The sequence below is a fragment of the Halichoerus grypus genome, chromosome 14, assembly GCF_964656455.1.
Source record: "Halichoerus grypus chromosome 14, mHalGry1.hap1.1, whole genome shotgun sequence".
Classification (NCBI taxonomy): Eukaryota; Metazoa; Chordata; class Mammalia; order Carnivora; family Phocidae; genus Halichoerus; species Halichoerus grypus.
The window spans coordinates 49,453,205-49,468,732 of NC_135725.1; the positions used below are offsets into that span (position 1 = coordinate 49,453,205).

At 37.1% G+C, this 15,528-nt stretch overlaps 1 non-coding gene across 1 annotated transcript; it reads right to left on the bottom strand.

The window, feature by feature from the left end:
• Positions 1-722: 722 nt before the first annotated feature.
• LOC118529745 (U6 spliceosomal RNA) lies at positions 723-829 on the bottom strand. The gene has a single exon (XR_004914273.1). It is a non-coding gene; the product is annotated as a U6 spliceosomal RNA (small nuclear RNA).
• Positions 830-15,528: the final 14,699 nt, after the last annotated feature.

The window sequence follows — 15,528 nt, forward strand, 5'->3', positions numbered from 1 at the left end:
ATTTGAGAGAGAGAGTGTGAGCAGGGGGAAGGGCAGAGGAAGAAGGAGAGGGAGAGAAGCAGACTACTTGCTGAGCATGGAGCCTAATGTGGGGCTTGATCCCAGGACCCTGAGATCATGACCTGAGCTGAAATCAAGAGTTGGTCGTTTAACCTACTGAGCCACTCAGGCGCCCCTATGTTGTTCTTTTAATAGCTGATTAGTGTTTCACAGTATTAGTATATCATGATTTGGGCAACTGTTTTCCTATATATGGACATTCTAATTGTTTATGGAGGATGTTATTAGCAACCTTTTATTTATTTATTTAGCTTTTTTTTTTTTTTAAGATTTTATTTATTTATTTGACAGAGAGAGAGACAGCAAGAGAGGGAACACAAGCAGGGGGAGTGGGAGAGGGAGAAGCAGGCTTCTGGCTGAGCAGGGAGCCTGATGCCGGCCCGATCCCAGGACCCTGGGATCATGACCTGAGCCGAAAGCAGACGCCCTACGACTGAGCCACCCAGGCTCCCCTAGTTTTTTTTTTTTTTTAAGATTTTATTTATTTATTTGAGAGAGAGAGACAGAGCATGAGCTGGGGGAGAGGGTCAGAGGGAAAGGGACAGGCAGACTCCCTGCTGAGCAGGGTGGGGCTCGATCCCAGGACCCTGAGATCATGACTTGAGCCAAAGGCAGACGGTTAACTGACTGAGCCACCCAGGCGCCCCTATTTATTTACTTATTTAAATACGGAACGCTTCACAAATTTGCGTGTCATCCTTGCACAGGGACCATGCTAATCTTCTCTGTATTGTTCCAATTTTAGTATATGTGCTGCTGAAGCAAGCACTATTAGCAACCTTTTAGATGTATTTTTGGGTAAGTCTTTGAGAGTATTTTGGTTAAGAGTTTGAGAGTATTAGACATTGCTGATTTTTCTTTTTCTTTCTTTTTTTCCCCTGTTGGTTAGAATCCCAGAAATGAAAATACTCATTCAGGGAGTATGCATATTAGAAAACGTAATATTACTCTTTTAATTTCCAAATATTATCAAAATGCACACTTTCACCAATAATAAATGAGAGCGCCAGTTTCTCTAGGTTTTCATTAATACTGATTGTTATTAAACTCTTATACTGTCATCCAATAGGCAAAATAGTATCTTCTTTTAATTTGCATTTCCCTGTTTACCAGTTGAGGTCCTATATTTTCATTGTTTACTGATCATTTGCATTTCCTCTTTTGTGATTTGCCTACTCTAATCTTTGACCCATTTTAGATTGCCTTTTTCTTATTGACTTGAAAGAACTCTTTATATGTTTAATAATAATAAGCACTGAGTGCTTACTATCTAAATTGATTCTGACTTAAAGGACTTTATATGTATTAACACATCTAATTAATTCACACAACGACATTATGGGCTAGACACAATTTCATGGATAAGGAAACAGAGGCAGAGAAATGTTAAAAACTGTGTCCAAGGTCACACAGCTAATGAGTGACAGAGCTGACATTCAGATGAAGAACACTGGTATATAAAGTCACATCTAACCCCTATACTATGGGCTGCTCAGCTGGAAGAATAGATCAGTGCGTGCTGAGCAGAGTTATGCCGCTGGTGCATTCATAGGAGCTTGTTGCAAGCATTTTTTGGAACACAAGACAAATATTTGTGTGTGAAGTTTGATAAGAATACTTCTCCTTAATAAAAATTAAAAATATACCATTTTCAAAGTAGATTTTTGATGGTGTGTATCGTTGTTGAAAGTGAACTTTGGGGCCGCCTGGGTGGTTCAGTTGGTTAAGCGGCCGACTCTTGATTTTGGCTCAGGTCATGATCTCAGGGTCCTGGGATGGAGCCCCGCAATGGGCTCCGTGCTCAGCCGGCAGTCTGCTGGCCATTCTTTCCCTCTCCCTTTGCCCCTCCCCTCACTTGTGCGCTCTCTAAATAAATAAATAAATACATATATAAATAAAATCTTAAAAAAAGGAAAGGGAACTTTGGGGGATACTGAGAAAACTGATGAAGCAGAAACTGAACAATGAAAGCAAAGGAGCAGAGGAGAAATTTTCTTAGTCACATTAGGCATTGAAGGCCGTAAATTCTTTAATGAAATGAGATTAAAAATAATATAAGAACTACCTTGTTATTTGTAGTTTAAGTAAATTGTATGTAGTTTTCATTACATTAGCTACTCTTAATTAATCCCTTTGTGGCCTTTATAAAGTTCAGTTAAAGAAGACTAACAGCTCTCCTCCATCAAGGATTATTACAGAATAGATAGATTTATAACTGTTATGATGTCTATTTTCAGGTGTGCCAGAAATATGACATATATATATATATATATTTTAAAGATTCTATTTATTTATTTGACACAGAGAGATAGCGAGAGCAGGAACACAAGCAGGGGGAGTGGGAGAGGGAGAAGCAGGCTTCCCGCGGAGCATGGAGCTGGATGGAGGGAGCTGGATGCGGGGCTTGATCTCAGGACCCTGAGATCATGACCTGAGCCGAAGGCAGATGCTTAACGACTGAGCCACCCAGGCGCCCCTGACATATATTTTTTATTACCTCATTTAGTTTTGTCTTTGGAGTCCTCATATTGCCTGATTGCAACAATAAAAGTCTTAATCTATTTAAGATAAACCCAGGCATCTCTGTTTTAAATTCATTTAATTTGGGATTTTCCTCTCTAACTTCTCTCCTTTTCCAAGAATTGATCTAAGTTCTAGGGACTTTGGAGCATGGGAGTTAAGAAAGAGATCTGGTTCAGGGTCATTTTTCTTCTAAGTGAGTATGTAAGAAGACACTGCAATTCAACTGGTCCTCGGACCTGGCCATACCTTTTCAGTGGAATCTTCTGGAACATCTGTTATGGGTTAAAGGATGTTTTCCAAAAAAGGTATGTTGAAGTTCTAATCCCTAGTATGCCAGGGTGTGACCTTATTTAGAAATAAGGTGCAGCTGTAGTTAGTTAGGATGGGTCATACAGAAGTAGGATCGACCCCCGATTCAATATGATTGGTGTCTCAGACGATGTGAAGACAGGAGAGGAGAAGGCTGTGTCAATGCAGGTGAAGATTGGAGTAATGCAGCTGCAAGCCAAGGACTGCTGGGGATTGCTGACGACACCAGAAGCTGAGAGAAAGGCATGGAAGTGATTATCCCCTGGAGCCTTCAATAGCCCTGTGACACCTTGATCTTGGATTTCAAGTCTCCAGAAATTTGAAAGAGTAAATTTCTGTTGTCTTAAGCCACCAGGGTTGTAAAACATTGTTACGTCAGCTTTAGGAAATTAATGTAGCATCCAAACTCTTGCTATTTCTGTGGTGTTTTCTTAGCCTGTTGGTCCACTTTCATTGAGAGCTATATCCACTTGACTCTGGGTGACGTGGGAAAATGTTTGGCTGCTTCCAATGTCCTGTTGAACTGTCCATCCGGCAGAGCACTTCATACGGCTTCTCCGCACAACTTCAAAGCCAGGGTGTCATGGACACTCTCTGTAGTACTTTCCAGCTTTCAGGGCAACCAGATAGAAAACCAGGCTTAAGTACCTTCTATCATGAATCTCAAAACCCTTCGCCGGGGTGGGGGTGGGGGGTTACTATAATTCTCTTATGCCTCGGAGCTCACTGAGGGTTGGGGACATGGGGCAAAATCTCCTGCATGAATCTCACAGCAGTGTGTCCTCATATCGCTCTTCTTTCTAAGCCTTCCCCATTCCTCCTTAGCATTTCTACCCAACTGTTACATCCCTACCCTCTCAAACTCCTGGGATTTTTTATGGGGCTTTTATTTAGTGTGGGTAAACAGAAGATAATTTCCTCCACAATTTGGATCTATAAGAATTCATCCTTGAATTTTCTATCTGATATCTGGTAGGTGTAAAAGTCTAGAATTTGCCATCCTTGTTCTCTCTTCTTTTATGCTCCTTTATGACATACCCTCCATGGACAGTGGGGACTCCAGTCTTGTGGTTTAAATGGGAGAGTCATCATTAAAGGAAAAGTGCAGGTATGTAAGGCCTGAAACTGTACAACTCCTAGAAGAAAACATACAGGAAAAGCTTCTTGACAGTTTCTTGGAAATCACACCGAAAGACACAGGCAACAAAAACAAAAATAAACAAGTGGGACTAAATAAAAATAAAAAACTTCCATACAACAAAAGAAACAATTAACAGAGTGAAAAGCCAACCTATGAAGTGGGAGAAAATATTTGCAAACCGTATATCTGATAAGGCGTTAGTATCCAAAATGTATAAGGAACTTCTATCACTCAGTAGCAAACAAAACAAACCCCCAAACCAAAACTGTAACTCAATTAAAAAATGGGCTAAGGATTTGAATAGACATTTCCCCAAAGAATATGTACAAATGATCAACATTATGTGAAAATCTCTCAACATCATTAACCATCAGGGAAATGCAAATTAAAACTACAATGAGATATCACCTCAGACCTGTCAGGATGGCTATTATAAAAACAAAAAGACAACAAGTATTGACAAGCATGAGGAGAAGTTGGAACACTTGTGCACTGTTGGTGGGAATGTAAATTGGTACAGCCACTATGCAAAACAGTGTGGCATTTCCTCAAAAATTAAAAATAGAACTACAGTATGATCCAGCAATCCCACTTCTGGGTATTTATCCAAAGGACTTGAAATCAGGATTTTGAAGCAATATTAGTACTCCCATGTTCATTGCAGCACTATTCACAATAGCCAAGATGTGGAAACAACCTAAATGTCCTTCAGCAAATGAATGGATAAGGGAAATGTAGTGTATACATATAATGAGGTATTATTCATCCTTAAAAAAGAAAAAAATTCTGCAGTATGTGTCAGTATGGATGGAATAAGCTAGTTATAGAAAGACACACTTCATGATTTCACATATATGAGGCATCTAAGATAGTGAAACTCATAGAAGCAAAGAATGGAATGTTGGTCGTCAGGGGAGGGAGGAAGGGAGAAATGGGGAATTTCTAATCCTCATGCATGAAGTTTCAGTTAAGGGAGATCCATAAACTCTAGAGATCTGCTATACAACATTGTATTAATAGTGAAGGGGATTGTTAAGGAGTAGATCTCATGTTGAGATTTTTAACCACAATAAAAGAAAAGAAAAAAGAAAAAAAAGAAAGAATGCAGGAGAAACTCATCTACTAACATTTCACAGTATAATTCTGACTCACATAGCTAGGGTAGATTCATAAGTCTCAGCTGAAAATTGGAGTCAAATTCTAAAGCTGAGGGACACCTGGGTGGCTCAGTCGGTTCAGCAACCGACTCTCAATTTTGTCTCAGGTCAGGATCTCAGGGTCCTGGGATCGAGCCCCGTGTTGGGCTCTGCATTCAGTGTGGAGTCTGCTTGGGATTCTCTCTTTCCCTCTGCCCTTCCCCCCGACTCATGCTCTCTATCTCTCTCCAAAATAAATAAATAAAATCTTAAATTTTTTTTTTCTAAAGCAGAGCATGGGCACAGATACTCAATCTGCATCTCTTATGGTTACCTTTTAAGGATTATGCCTATCTACTTGGGGTCCTATTTAGTGAGGTTAAGAGGTGGGAGTTTATGCCAGACACTGACTGCTGCTTAATACTTAAATAACAATTTACACATTATAGTGGCTAATGTTTTCTTGAATCTTGTTTCCTTGTCATCAAATATGTATTTCTTCCTAGCATTGGTGAGGGCTTTCGCACATTTGCTGTATCATTCTGGGATCTTTCTGCTATAATGTGCCCATTCTTTTAGTTTTTCCTTGACTTGTATATACCTCAGTATGACTGGGGAGTCATTGGGACCTGGTACTAGTAAACACAGTAACCTTAAGAGAGAGATACGTGCTGAATATAGCTAATCTTGGTGACATAAAACTAAATGTTTTAATGATGGGTTAGTGATTACACACTGGCTGTGTCTTCAGCACAGAAATGTATGGCATAGAGAAGGGATACAAAAGAAGTATAAGGCATCGTATATACTGACATGGAGTTTCCATCTGGATAGAAGGAAATAGGACTAGAAAATACAGCAGAATAAAATCACCAAGTACAAGCTATGGGATGCAGATTATTATATAATAAAACAGTATCTAATATAGTTCCAATAAGGCAGCACTCAAAGGTGAGATAACACTGTAAGAAAGATAGAATAAATCTGGCCTGGACTCACCTCCAGCTAAATGGTTAGTTGAGTTGAATCTTGAATCTGGCCAGAACATGTCCAGAGAGAGAGAGTTTTTCTGGGCAAGTTGTGAGCTATTCCCCAAACTTGAAGATGTGGCAATAAGTAGAGAAAATCCTATTTTGGAGTCATATGAATAGTAGGAACCTTTCATACAGATAGATTCCTAGATGCAAATGTCTAGGTTTATTTTCACTTGGGCCTCAATCTCACTTATGTTAATGCATTAATTCAACTGTCCTTGCTAAGGATAAGTCTGTAGATCTTACTGAATGCAGACTTGTGCAGTCTTGCCACTAAAAAAAAAAAAAAAAAAGAATCTCCCCAGGATACTAAGAAGACTTACCTTTGGCTTCAGCCTTGTATGGATGGGTAGAAACATGGACAGTCTGACCTAAGAGATCTGGAGATTCTAACCCATCAAAGTACAATGTACTAGTGCATAGTCAATTATTCTTTAAAAATGGTTTCTGCTAATGGTTCTATTCTGTTCCATGTTTCATTTTTTACTTTATTCATTGTCACATCATATAATGTCCATATTTTTGTGTAGTCTTTGTGAGGACTATTTTCCATCAGAATTGCCAAACCATTTGCCAGTTTTAGTTATTTTAATAGTTTCTGTGATTTTTTTTCTAACACAGATTATCAGCATTTAATGATAATGTTTTGCTTTTCTTAATTTCTTTTCCTTACTATAAAGTTCCTGGAGTAAGATTACTGAGTTAAAATGAAAGGAGTTGTTGCTTTCCAGAATGACTGTAAAAATTTACAATGCTGTTAGCCATGTATGAGTGTGTTGACAGAGCTGATTGCATTTTCTAAAGATGGCTGTAAGGAATTCTCCATCCTACATGATCTTTTCCAATATGACCTTGGCCATGGTGCCTCTCCCCCAACTCCTTGAATCTAGGTGGGCTTGTGACTTGCTTGTAACCAATAGAATGCAGCCGAAGTAACACTGTATGATTCCTGAGGTAGGTAAAGAAAGGCAATGCAGCTTCCACTTTGTGTTCTGGAATACTCATGATCGGCACCATGACCTGTCACATAAGAAATCTGGATATTTAAGACCACTGTGTCACAGCACACATGCCAAGCCACCTGGAAGGCCACATATAATAGATAGTCTGGAAGGTAGTCCTAGATTTCCAATCTCCAAGACAAATGCCAGACTTGCATGAACAAGAGTTCAGATGATTTTAGTCCCCAATTATGGCGTCATCTCCGGCCCTATGTCTTCTTTACAGAGTCCTCAGTTATGGTGGAGCAGTGGCAAGCTATCCCTGTTGAGCCCTTTCCAAAGTCACAGACCCTAATCTGTGAGTAAAATAAAATGATTTATGTTGCTAAATTTGGGCATAATTTGTTACACAGCAATATCAATTGGAAAATAAATTTAGCAACAATCTTGCCAGCTTTATGTGTTCTCATTAACATCTTTAGCCAAAAATTTTGTTTTTCATTGTTTCTTTAATTCAGTATTCTCTTTTACAAATAAGAATGTATATATTCCCACAAGTTAGTTTAATATTGGTGCATTGCAGCAGTTTTAGATATAGTTTTGCTCATGTATTTCTTGAAGTCTTAATGCTTTATATTTCACTTATATTTGAATACACTCCCTATAAAGTATTGATAACCATATTTGATGTAAGTATATTTTTTCAATCAAATGTAATTCCTTTAATTTTAGTTCATTATGTTGTCAGTCTTTCCTTTGTGATGGTTTCTATAGCCTGAAAACTAAAAATTATTTTTCTAAAGATTTGATAAACATTAAGTTTGATTCCTGATAATTTTTATGTTCAGTGTTTATATTTCACTTGTTAAACTCATCTGGAGCTTGGTTCAGTATGTGGATATTTCACACTTATTCCCTCAATATTTAAGTAAATATTCCTTGTCACCTTACTTTTTGGAGATTTCTTTATCATAGATTGATGTTATTTTTGGGGTGGATCCTGCTGAGCTAGTCATTCTGTTACACTAACCATATTTTCTTGTGGTAGCGTCATACTATTTTGGTCATTGCTGCTTTCTTGAAGGTTTATACTTCTCTCACTGTCTCTTTGTTTGAATTATTTTTTCAATTTTCTTCTTGTTTACTTCCAAATGAATTTCAAAATTCATTCTTTTTAAAAACAAAATACCACCTATTATAGATACAATGTAAATCAATCTAAAATCTGAACTTCCTTCAAATATTAAGACACAAAGATACAAATACAGTTAAATGTAACAAAACAGCTACGTTATAGTGTTCAACCCACGTTTTTATCTAAAATTAAGATAAAATGAGGAGGAAGAAAGGAGTGAGTGAAGAAAAGCATTCCAGGAAGAAGGAACAGAATGTTAAAATTTGGGGTGGCAAGAAAAAGTGTGGCACATTGGTGGAATTGAAGTAGTTCAGGGTGATAGGGGCTAACGGTGGTAGGAGGTGGGAGAAGGGAAAGAGAGAAGCAGGGGTCAGATCATTGAAGTCCTTTTAGTTATGTTAAGAAGTTTTCCAGAGAAAAGTACCGATGGAAGGAAGTAAAGGGAGTGAGAAGGTTGTCTGTAAAAGTGCAAAGAGAACTAGGGAAATAGCGAGAATATGACCTATTTCTCTGTCTGCTTGTTTTTAAATACAGGAGGAATTTGGGGCACCTGGGTGGCACAGTTGGTTAAGCCTCTGACTCTTGGTTTTGGCTCAGGTCATGATCTCAGGGCTGTGAGATTGAACCCCGCATCGGATTCCAGACTCCACGCTCAGCGCAGTGTCTGCTTAAGATTCTCTCTCCCTCTCTCTCCCTCTGTCCCTCCCCCCCATGCTCTCTCTCTCTCAAATAAATAAATAAATCTTAAAAAAAAAATAAATACAGGAGGAATTTGGGCCAGTTTGAATGTTGAAGGTGGCCATAAAAAGGGAAAGGTTGGAGATTTTGAGGCACTAATATTAGAGAACTGAGTTCTAGTTTCTTAAATTATTAGAAAATGAAGTCAGTGTGATGAGCACTGGGTGTTGTATATAAGTGATGCCTAAATTATACCCCTAAAACTAATATTACACTGTATGTTAACTAACTGGAATTTAAGTAAAAACTTGGAAGAAAAAAAAAAAGAAAATGAAGTCAGTTTAGCTGTACAGGACAAAAAATTTGATTACCCTAAGCTAGTACCTCTTCGGTTTTAAAAAAAGACGACTTACATTGAGTCAGAAGAAGTCAAAGCATTAAAATGAATAAATATGTAATTCCTCCTTGTTTTTTTGAAATGTCCAATTAAGGATAATTTTGTCTAAAATGGACCCAATTAGAGGTTAAAATGTTTAAATTACAAGGAAATATTTTGAAAGTATATTGTCTTGTGGAGGTAAACACTACATTTAAAATATGCATCCTTGCACTTGACATATTTATTCATTTTCTTCAGAATGTAAATGCTGTAACAAATGTTGCAAATGTAGAGAAATAAATTAACTTTACATCAAAGAGCAAACATCTTACAAATGGCAACAAGAGACTAGTTGTATTAAAGATGTCTGATATTGCTTTATGTCTGTATTAATAATAAAATATTCTTATGCACTATTTCTCCTCATGGAAAACCCTGCTGTCCTTATTCATATACAAGTAAAGCTGAACTGGGATCTGGATGCCTGTGTGTCTCCCAGAAGCTTTTTCTGGAACAGATTTGATGAGAAAATTTATACTTTTTAACCACCTTTTTATACAGATCTACTCTTCACTACTTTTACCCCTGGAGTCCTGGATATTTTGGTGGTTTTGACAGAGTAGATCAGACACATATGTTTGCTCCAGAGCATTTAAACATATATTATTGATTCTATTGTTTGAAGGTAAAAATGCTTTCAGAAGAAACTTGGAAAACAAGTCTAAATTGATTGAATTTAAAGACCGATAGAAGTCCCCAGATATGGTTTCCACAGCAACAATTTGAATATTTCGTGGCATGTAGCAGGTAATTAATGGCTTCATTGATTTAACAAAAAATTTTGGCAACTACTATATGCTAGGTAGCTGCGAAGCAAAAATAACTAGGCCAAACTATGTCTTGTTCCCTTTCTTTCCCACCCTGCTGCCACCAGTGAGTGCACCGTCTACTCAGGATGCCTGGAAAATGAACTTTTAAGAATAGCGTGATATGTGCCATAATAAATGTGGGAAAAATGTTCTTTGAAAGCACAGAAAGAAGAAAGTGAATTTGTCTGTTGGGATTGGATGCAGACAAGGGGGATTTTATCACCTCTTAAAGTAGCAGAGAAAAGGCATTTGGGTTTTACCTTCAAGAATGAGAGTGATTTATAGGATGGATTGAGGGCTTGGCAGGGTGGGAGGATGGGATGGTTGGGAGAAAAGAAGCATATCCTGTTCAGAGGAAATAACTTTTGTGTAAGCTAAGGAGCTGTGTTAGAACATTGTGGTTTTGGAGTTCTCCTTGTGGTTTTCTGGGTAGTGTGAGAGAAGCACAAGGTGTGTTCAGGGAGTGGCAAGTTTTTCTGCCGAAAGAGTAGGCAGAGGTATGAGTAAACATTTTCATGATATCATAAGGAGTTAGAATTTACACTGTAGTCAGTGGGGAAATGTTGAATGATCGATGATTTACATCAGACATAAATGTTAGTGTCAGGAAAATCACAGCAAGGAATCACAGGACTTGTATGACATCAGGTGTGATCATTGTTTCTGTCTACTTTTAAGAAACACAGTGGTCAAATAAGGCATCGCAGGTGACTGCTTCTTTCATGTCAAACACTGAAAGAGGCTCTTTTGTAACTTGTGGAAATTCATAGTCGACCACAAGGACACAATTCCACAAGCTAAATCTCACGGTTTGTGATTAAATCCCATCCCTCTTGTTTTATCCTCTTGGAGATGAAGACTTTTCAGCAGCTTTTAATTCACTTGAAGGCAATTTTAAGTTATCTCTTGGACTTTCCACTCTAAATAGCTCTATCTCATTTATGTTTTAAAAAAAATCTCTTGACTTCTGTGTAACAACTCTTGAAGCCATTTTAGTTGTTGATTTTTGGATCTTTTCCAGTTTCTTGACATCTTCCTTATGTGTGGTAAAATAAAAAGGCAACGTAGTGTTTTAAAAAGATTCTATGTGATGTTAAACCAGTATAAAGGATTATTCTCAGCCATTTTACATTATATTGCTATTAGGATATGCTTAACATCAAACAACATAGGAGTTTTTAAAGTCAACTCTGCATTAGTGGAAGGTAGAATTATTTTTTGACGTTTTGACCATCCGTTTTCCTTTTCTATTTATGCAGTTAAAATACTCTTATATATATATATTTTTAATTTTTAAAAATAGGCTCCACACCCAACATGGGGCTCAAATTCACGGCCCTGAGATCAAGAGTCGCATGCTCTACCTACTGAGCCAGCCAGGAACCCCTATGCAGCTCAAATATTTTTAAAGCAATCCTGATAAGTTTTTTCTTGTGCTTGTTGGGTGATTTCTCTAGCAGTCTTCCAACTATTATTTTTTTTCAGCTTTATAGAGTTATAATTAACAGATAAAATTGTAAGATATTTAAAGTATACAACATGATTTGATGTATGTATACATTGTGAAAGAATTCCTTTCATAACTTAAACTACCTTCTTATCTCAAGCAACAAGATGTAATGGAAAGAAGATAGGTTGGGGAGATCTGGGTTCAAACCCATGTCTTTGTAAGATGTGTTGGAAGTGAACAAGTTGGCTAAAAAATCATCCCAGAATAATTCTGCAACATTCTTAAATGTGTCCTTGTTTGGATGATAACCTGCATAGTCACCTTGGGCTCTGTCAATTACTAGTCCTCTCTGACTCTCTGCTTCCTCATTGGTAAAAGGGGGAAACAATATCTGGCCAATACATTTGTTAGGAAATGTAAACATTAAAAAAGCACTACATTTTCAAAAAAGAAGAGCTACATTTTCTAGCACAAAGGCTGATACATAGTAAATATTTAATTAGGTCCCTTCCTCTTTCTCTCTCCCCTTTTTATAAAAACTATTAACTTTCCAGAACAAGTGGACTCTGTATCCTTAAATTATCTAAATATCTGAGATAAAAGCATATTTGTCTAAATAACATGCTTGTGAAGTTCATCCTTATAGATGTCAGTAGGAAGTTTAATGGGCATCCTTTCTATATCCACAATCCAAGTCATTAGTAATGATATTGCATGGTAAAGACTTGCATATACAATGGCTTGAGTTGTCCTTTAGCTTGATTAACAACCAGTAAGAATGACTCCATATTCAATCCAGCCTCCAGTTTTCAGGTTGAATCCCATTAAAATAGGATTTCACCATGTGCATTCTGAGGAACACTATTCCCTGTGGGTAGCTAGTAGATATTATGGGTGAGGGAGAAATGTTGTAGTCAAATAAACTACGGAAATGGGAAATGCTGGAATAAACTAAGTTTTGTTTTGTTTTGTTTTTTTAAAGATTTTATTTACTTGACACACAGAGAGACAACGAGAAAGGGAACACAAGCAGGGCGAGTGGGAGAGGGAGAAGCAGGCTTCCCGCTGAGCAGGGAGCCCGGCACGACGCAGAGTTCCATCCCAGGACCCTGAGATCATGACCTGAGCCGAAGGCAGACGCTTAATGACTGAGCCACCCAGGCGCCCCTGAATAAACTAAGTTAAAGAGGTTTCTAGGTTGCAGGATTTCCCAGATCCTGTAGTGTACTCATCTATGCTGTGAATCTGAAAGAGTGTGCTGTAGTCTGCAGCATTTGCAAAATAACAAGTTGAACTTGGATCTCTTTTTCCAAGGAGCTCTTCGAGAACTAATAGAAGAAAACACTTGGAAAATACCAAGTGACTGGTAGCTCAGTTTATCACAACATTTTCCAATTTTGCAGAATGTTTATTCATTTATTAATTCATTCAGCAAACGTATTTGGCCCAAATTATTTATTGATTGAGTGCTTTGTCTCTAAGTAGTACTTCAAACCAGGTTATTTAACGCACAATTATAGTTTAATATTTGGAAAAATATTGAGGTGGGAATTTAAAAATATAGGTATCAAAAACATATATTAAATTCTGTAAGTATTTCTTTCATTCTTATTTGATGGTAAGGATTCACTATTCTACCAGTGGTCTCCAAACTTTTTTGATTGTGCCCTCAGTTCTTTATACATCAAATATGCTTATTTATTTATAAATTATATGCTTGTATTAATGGGCTAATACATCATATAAATCTTGCCCAGCATTCAGATGTTTTAAAAGGCTGAGATGAAAAATAAATAAAAATAGAAATTCTAATATTTTCTTCCTGGACTTCAACGGGTCACTTTGCCAGCCTTTGGTCTGCATACCCCTCTGTTTGGTTGGTTGTTTTTTTTATTTTGTTTTGTTTGTTTTGTTTTGTTGTGCCCCTCTCATTGGAAACACCTTGGTGAAGGGGCAAAGAAGGAAGCAGATCTAAACATGGTACAGGCAGAGGAAGTATTCTTTCTCATTATATTTGTCATGGTTTATTAAAGAGTAAATTTAGGTTCAACACTATTGTAAGTGGTTCACAAAAAGAAAGGGGTAAAGAAAGAAACATTTTATTTATTTTTTTTAATCTCCATAAGCTTACTGTGATTGAAGGGAATGCACAATAACAAAGCAATATCAGCCTAGAAGGTGGAATTCGTGGATGGATTCTGTTAAGATTATCAAGTATTTGTAGAACATCTATCATATGCTAAGTGCTAGGCAGGAGGGATACAGAGGTGAGTCATAGCCCTCTTCCTTGAGGAGCTTCTATGCACCAAAGAGATGCCCAGTTTAACAGTGTTTTCTGAATAAAAGGGAAGGTTACCCTGGAAAACTATTTCTTAATATTATGAATATTATGTTTTGAGTAAGACTTCCTTCTATCAAAGGATTATGGAAAAAGGGACCAGCTTGCTAGGAGGGAACCTATAACTGTCCTATTGTTCATGATTCTTACTTGAGGCTTGCTCTCATGAATTCTAGTTGTTTCTAAGCACTCCTCTCTCTCTCTCTTTTTTTTTACTCTATTTTAGTCTGTAAGACTTCTGCTATCTTTTAAGATGCTGCAGCTAGTGCTTGCTGTGCGATTTCTCTCCTTCACCTGCTCTTTGGTCTCAGTGAATTAACCATTCAAACTTGTTTCCTTATTAACTGCTGCCATATTGTTCACCCATCAGTAGTCTCCCATTTCATCCTTTGTGTTGAATAGCCCAGTATATTATTACTTCAGATACATTTTATTTCACCAAGACTCTAAATTCTAGCAGATGTCCACTTACATTTCAATCACATATAGTCTGCATTAGAATTACTTAAATGCATGTGACTTCAGAATTTTTCAAAATGTATTTGATACCTTTGTTTTGGCATGCACTCACATTTGTATACATATGAAAGCTTAGCTATTTGATGGATGGGTGTGACCTGTAGAAGTATTTCTCAGGTTTCTAGTTTTATTTTTCTGAAACATTTCACTTCAAATGGAGTTTTAATTGTATTGGCTCTAAGTGAATGTAAACCAAGTTAGTATTGAATCAGCAGATGGAAAAATCTTTATCACTGAACAATGAAACAACTTGAATTCTTTTTTCCCCTTTTGCCATCTGGTATCTGTGCTCATATTTGAAACATTAACCATTCAGGAAAGAGTTGTTTTCTATATCCAATAGTCAGAAGCTTTCTCTGAAGACTGGTGCTTATCTTTTCAGAAAAAAAAAAAAAAATGCCACAAATACAAATGGAGCCCTGAACTAATATTTGACAGTCACATAAAAGCATAAGAAAATGCAGAGTACAAAGTGAGTCTAAGGAGATGCCATTTTCAATTTATTTTCATAATCTAATTCTGCATTGCTTGTAAAGGTTAATCTAAATCCAGCAGAACAAAGCCGGCCGCTGTTTACGTGTTATAGGCACTGCTACATTATTCTAAACACAGCAAAATGAGTATTGTCCTTGTTCACAACGTAGTGTTACTTTTTTCTGAATTGTAGCAGATATTGTTTTCATGCGACTCTCAAATTATCAGTAGTCAAATAGTGTCTGTAATGATAAAATGCTTCTAAGAAAATACCTAGAAAATAATTTATCTTATTCACTTTGAAAGAAACAACACGATACATTAGCCTCCAGTTATTCTAGTAGCCTTGCCGATCAACTTTCTCTGGATGCCCAGCCATATTCCCAGCATCTACTTTGTGGAAGATGAAAGCCAAAGGAACTCAAATAGTTTAGATACTATTTTAAATGTTCCCCAAGGAAATAATCTATGTGATGTAACAAACTTCAGCCCCTAAGAGTCAAGCATTACAATTATCTGTTAGCAACGGTTTTAGATTTTTT